The 6,533-nt window shown below is 46.3% G+C and overlaps 1 protein-coding gene across 6 annotated transcripts in view; it reads right to left on the minus strand.

Moving 5' to 3' along the window:
- The window catches only part of pak5 (p21 protein (Cdc42/Rac)-activated kinase 5), a 188,277-nt gene extending 182,913 nt beyond the window's left edge, over window positions 1-5,364 (minus strand). For 2 of the 6 annotated variants that reach the window (XM_052011482.1, XM_052011476.1), the window contains exon 1: window positions 5,241-5,364. The gene's annotated coding sequence lies outside the window, so the exon portion shown is untranslated. The other 4 variants (XM_052011480.1, XM_052011477.1, XM_052011483.1 and 1 more) reach the window with 3 other exon arrangements.
- Window positions 5,365-6,533: the final 1,169 nt, after the last annotated feature.

A 6,533-nucleotide genomic window follows, 5' to 3' on the forward strand; every position in this document is an offset into this window, starting at 1 on the left:
CACTTGATGTCTATCTTGGTGTGTGTCCCCAGGAACAGCCTATAGATCAGAGAGTCCTGTGTCATGCAGCTGCTGGGGATGAACCAGGACACGGACCCTTGCATCCATCTTCACACCCTCCTAGCAAACCCACAATCTGCAATGAGGTGGGTGACTGTCTCTTCCCCACCACAGCTGTCCTGAGGGCAGCATACATTGGGGATGATATGTTGTCTGTAGAGGAAAGCTGACTGGGAGGGCATCTCTCTTCACCAGCCAAGCAAGCTCTTGGTGCTTGTTGGTCAGATCTGGCAATGAGGCATTCTGCCATATGGTTTGGACTGTTTGTTCTGGGAACACACCCACAGAGCCCACAGCATCCCTGTCCCGCAGTACATTCCACGCTGACCACTGCGTGATGGACGTGGTCAAAGGTGCTTACTTGGAAGAACTCTTCCACAAAAGACAGCTGACTGGGACATAGCGCAGTAGAAGGGCCAGGCCTATCTTCCGCAACACCAGGTACAGGTAGAACCTCAGCACAAAGTGACACTTGGTGCCCACACACTGACTGATACAGCCAAACACAACAGTTGTCATCAAGATGAGGGCGACATTGCGTACTCTTTTGCTCCCATTCTCAGAGGACTTGTGCCTTGTGACCCGTTGGACTTGCTCCATCTTGGAACCCCAGATGAATTGGAAGATGTTCCAGGCGATTGCCGAGACAGAGAAGCAAGGAACAGGCCACATCTATGCCAAGTACAGCAGCTCTGAGAGCATATCGCAGCTGATGATCAGGTTCTTCTCAGTCGTTGACAGTGAACCCCATTTCCACTAACCCAATTTTTGTTTTACCTTCCCAATCTGCTCCAGCCAATTCTTGTTACACGCCACAGCCCCTCCGAACCAGATCCCCAGCACCTTCAGGTAGTCAGACCTGACAGCGAAAGGGATGTTGGATCGGTCGAGCCAGTTACCAAAGAGCATGGCTTCGCTCTTCCTGCAATTGACTCTGGCCCCGATGCCAACTTGAACTGGTCACAGATGCTGATCAATTTGTGAACTGACAATGGATCCGAGCAGAAGATGGCGACATCATCCACGTACAGGGAGCTTTTAACTTGTGTGCCCCCACTGCCTGGCAACGTCCCCCCTCTTATGCTCTCGTCCTTCCTGATAGATTTGACAAAGGTTTCTAAGCAACACACAAACAAGACAGGGGAAAGTGGATTCCAGACTTGATGGGGAAATTATCTGTGTCCCACCCATTGATTTGGACTGCACTACGGATATCTGTGTAGAGCAGTTGAATCCAATTTCTGATTCCCTCCTCAAAACCCATTTTGGAGAGCATGTCCAACATGTACATGTGTGATATCCTGTCAAAGGCCTTCTCCTGGTCCAAGCTAACCAGACAGGTGTCCAACCCTCTATCCTGCCAGGTACAGCACAGGTTCGGTCTGGGTGGATCAGCTGTCCCAGAGCAGACTTGACCCAGTTGGCAATGGCCTTGGACAGGATCTTATGGTCCCCATTCAACAGTGAAATGTGTCTCCAATTCCTGATGTCCTCCTTCTCTCCCTTCTGCTTGTTGATAAGGATAATAATGGAGTCTGACATTCTGCCAGCCAGAAGCATTGCGTTGTACACTTCCAGCAGGTCCGGGCCCATCCAGTTCCACGGAGCCATGTACAACTCTAGCAGAAAGCTGTTGCTTCCGGGAGTTTTATTCATGCCAGGGCAACGGATGGAGCCAGTCAGCTCCTCCAGGGACAATGGCTGATCCAGGCTCTCCCGCTTGCTGTCGGAGGGAGGCTCTGCTGTTTGTGGTCTTACTGTCATACAGACTGGCATGAAAGGATCTGCAGATCCTGTGTGTCTGTCTGTGAGGATGTTACCGAGCCAACCTCTTCCTTAAAGCTCCCCCTGTGAACCTTTCCGAAGAAGGTGAGCACATCTCATCACGTTCCACAAAGTGGACCCTGGATCTGAAGATGATCTTTGAGGCTTCGAAGGCAAAGAGCTCAACTTGCCAGCTCCAGATCTTCACCTCGAGTTCCTCTGTCACATCCACCCTCCTTGACCGTAGAAGGGGGAGTTACCACCAAATTTTTTTTAAATTCCAAAATAAACTTCATTCATCATAAAAAACAAACTATATACAACAATAAAAACAGTACAAGCCTTTATATTCATGTATGGATCAATCATTAATGTTACCTTTTTATAAAAAATACAGCACCGATGCCACTCGTGTGGCTCCCTGGGATGCTACCCGAATCCCATATTTACAATATTTAAGGGGCTTCCTTGCCTGACCCCACCCCTCCCTCTCCAATGGCAGAAGAATCTTAAACTGTAGTCCTTCCTCACTGAGCCCTTGCGTTGGCTGCACCCAGCTTCAGTGCGTCCCTCAGCACATACTCCTGCAGCCTGGAATGTGTCAGTTGGCAGCATTCCCCTACAGACATCTCGCAGGGCTGGGAGACCAACAAGTTTCGGGCAGACCAAAGGGCGTCTTTCACAGAGTTGATGACCTTTCAGCAGCAGTTGATGTCCATCTTAGTTACCATCAAAATACTTATCAGGAGAGGAATCAAACAAAATCTGATATTAGGCTGGATGCACAAATGCTTGGTCGAGAGAGAGAGTTGTTAATGAACACCTTTAGGGTAAAGAAATGGAGAAACTTAGGGAGGGAATTACAGAGCTGGCATACATGACTGTAGGTACCGCCATCAGAGGATTGTGACACTGCAGGAAGTTACAGAGATAGTGGGATAAGGCAAGAAATCTTAAAATGCATATGATGAAGATTTTAAAACTCAGCCACTGGTCAACCATTAGCCAATGGAGGTCGGCAAGTAAATAGGTGATGTGCAAGTTAAGATACAGGCAGCAGAGTTTTGGATGATGCAGTGTGGTAGATGAGAGGTAACTGCAAAGAAAAAGATTAATTATGGCTTTCTGAGAAAAAGAAACTCAAACTATTAATCTTTTAGGTAAACAGTAATGCAAAATTATTTAGTTTTGCTATTATTTTCTAATGTTATATTTGTTGTATTTACCTTTTTAAACTTCTTGGTAAATACTGAGGAATATTCCTGATAAATACCAAGAGAAAGTCACTGTTACCATGAGGTAACTTTGCATAACCCTTTATGGTCTAATACCTATTTTACTATTTATGCATCTGTAAAGTTTTTTTTATTCTTTATATTCCCTATCAATAGTCACAATTCCTTTTTATCTTCTCTTCTAATCCTCATCTCTTTAATCATCTTCTCCTTTATTAGCCTCATATGCTGTATGCCTATTCCTTAATTTCAATGTTGCCCCCAACTCTTTATTTCCTAGTTTCTGCCTTTTGGCAGAATTCATTTCCCTTTAACAGCAGCTTTTCTTAAATAATTTTCATAGCTGTTCCAACTATTTTAATTTTCAATAAATTTTATCCATTTGTCTTTCTCAGTTCCAATCTCATTTTCTCAAAATTAGTTATTTCCCCCACCCCAATTACTTTGGTTTTTGCCTTGTGTTTCTCTTTCAATTTTTTTAAACCTTATATTGTGGTGTATTGCCTGGATGATTCCTTTAATTACTTCATTTATAAACTCTTATTTCTCATTACTAGATCCAACAGTATCCTTCATTCAGCTTCTTTTTTTTACATACTTGACAAGAATATAACCTTATAGACAGGGCATAACACAAAGTGCAAACACTATATATTCGTGGCACTTTAAATAAGCCAATGGAAGCAATGAGCACTAAAACATTAGTGTTTACAGGTACAATCCATGCCATAGTCACAAGCCACGTGACACTTTATTCAAGGGAAAGATGGGTTGGTGCCAACTGCAGCACACACCACTGTTGTGCTTAGTACAAATAAACTGACCCATACACAATATTATCTGGAAATCATGGGGTAGCCCGTGTTTCCAGTCCTGTGAATTTCCATATTTATGTTTAAATGTGTCTATTATCATAGCTGAAATAGAAAACTTTTACTTCCTTGTTTCAGTTTTTATTGTTGTTTGAAATAGAATGTGTACAATAATTTCTCAAACACAAACAGTAATTGACAATGTTTAACAAGTGAATTTGAATATTGTAAACACTTGCAGCGTCCTGCCATGCAAGAAGCATAAGGTATGCCTGAAGCTTAAATTAAAGCAATTCTGATGAATGTTCAATTAAAATACAAGTAGCACTAACAACAGATAACAATATCAAATTCACCTGCCATAACTAAAGCCATACAAAAGAGGCAGAAATAAATGAAACAAAACAAAGATTTTGCAAGTTAAAAGAATTATTCACAAGATGCAACCATCCTTCTTTCATAATTATCACCCTTATCCTGCAAAAAAAACTTTTCTGCAGAAAATGCTGGAAATACTCAGCAGGTCAGGGAGTATCAGTGGAAAGAGTCTTCACCTGAAACGTTAACTGTTTCACTTTCTACAACCGCTGCCTGGCCAGCTGAGTGTTTCTAGCATTTTCTGCTTTTGCTTCAGATTTCCAGTATCTGCAGTCTTATATTGATTTTCAACCTAGTTTCTCAGTTCTTTTCTTGAAACTTTGATAAACGGATTTAAAAGACAGTTTCACACAGTGCTGCTTAATATACAGCAAAACTTTCCTACTTTGAGCCATCAAATTAAAGAAATTATAGCGCACTGTGTGACATGTAAACTGTATAAAGCCAGCGGTCACTGTATAAAGCCTATTTCAGGACAATTCAGAACTGATCTGAAAGGGTTACTGCATTCAACAAGAACAAAAAAGCAAGATCGCAAAACATAAAGCATATTGATATTTCATTTTTTAAGGATACTTATTTTTGCCGGTACACATTAAAGTACAATGATACTTCATGATAAGAGAAATGAGACTCACAGATTTAAATAAGATTATCAAGCCCACAAACAGCTCCCAAATAGACTGCACCTGTTCTTCTCCAACGGTAAATGCAGGCAAATAAACCCCGAGCCCACACACACGCTCGTTCGTTGCAAGCGGACTAATTCATCACCGCGCTCTTTGTCTGCAAACGGTGGTCGGGAAGTTAATTTCTCTTCGCTTTAAACCACGTTTGGTCCAAACAAAGCTCCTGTCACAGGCTGACTGAACCCCAGCCACCCATCACCGCACTCCCGGCCGTGCACCGGCAAACCGCGGCACAAACACTTGGCGCCGCCTCCCGGACAGGGCCAACTCATCCCTGCCGGGCAACCGGCTGCAAATTTTACCTCTGGCCGGCGAACACGGGCATGCACCTTGCTCCGGGACGGTGCCGGTCTCCCGGTACTTCGCCCGTTATCCCGCAGTCGCCATGTTTCCCTGTGTGTACTCGGTGAACATCCGGGGTGCGCGAAGGAGGAGGGGGTGGGGTTGGGCACAAAGGGCCGGGCATGAGGGGAGGGCCCGGGTGCAAAGGGATGAGCAGGGCTGTGCGCAAAGGGATGGGCACAAGGGGAAACGGGTCGGGTGCAAAGATCTGGGCACAAAGTGCGGGGCCAAGAAGGACGGGAGGGCCGGGTGCAAAGGGCTGGGCACGAGGGGAGGGGCCGGGTGCAAAGGGTTGGGCATGAAAGGAAGGGGTATTCATGAAGGGGTAAATTGTGGGCACAAGGATGTGCCCTTGAGGCATACCAGAGCATGAGGCGAACAGCTGGGTAGGAGGGGAGTGGCAGGACACAATAGTTGAGGCTGAGGACAAGGGGAGGACCGGACACAGGAGGAGGAGTGGGCACAAACATAGGGGGTGGGCATGTGAGGATTTGGGTTGGGCACGTGAAGAGGAGAAGCTGGGTAGGCTATAAGGAGCTGGACACAAGGAGAGAGATGGGGCTGAGTGGAAGCATTGGGATGAGTCACATTGGAGACTGGACACATGACCAGGCTACTGGTGCCAGGCGTGTTAGATAGTGAGGAGAACCAAAGGAGGAGCTGGAGACGAAGGGAGGGCCTGCCACAAGGGGAGGGACCGAGTAAGGTTAGGGGCTGTGCCAGACAGCCAGATGGGGGGGGGGGGGGGAACCGAGGACATGGGGAGGGGTAAGAAAAGGGGCCAGGTGTGCAGTGAGGGGCAGGTTGGATAGGGGACAGCAAGGGATGGAAATGACTTGACATCAAAGCAGGGTAAAGACAAAATAGGAGAGCAGGTCATGAAGGGAGGATCCCTGGCACATGGGAAGATAGGGAGTAGCTGAACAAAAGCAGAAAACCCAAAAAGAAGGAGAAAAGGTGCAGGGCACACACGAGAGGCAAAGCAGACTCAGATTGGGGCTGGACACACGTTGAGCGGCGGGAAACAAGAGGATGGGATGGGAACCTGGGTAGTTGGTGGATGCAGAAAAGGGTTCAAATAAGGAGAACGCACAGGGACACACGGTGAGGGGTTGAGCACATGGGGAAGGGATGGGCGTGAGGCATCCAGAGAGGAGAGGGACACGAGAGGAGAAGCCAGGCCCAAGAGAAGGAGTATGTCCATAGGCACAGGAGGAGGGTCCTAGCCTGCGGGCTAGGAACAGACATGTAGG

The sequence above is a fragment of the Pristis pectinata genome, chromosome 3 (genome assembly GCF_009764475.1).
Source record: "Pristis pectinata isolate sPriPec2 chromosome 3, sPriPec2.1.pri, whole genome shotgun sequence".
NCBI lineage: Eukaryota > Metazoa > Chordata > Chondrichthyes > Rhinopristiformes > Pristidae > Pristis > Pristis pectinata.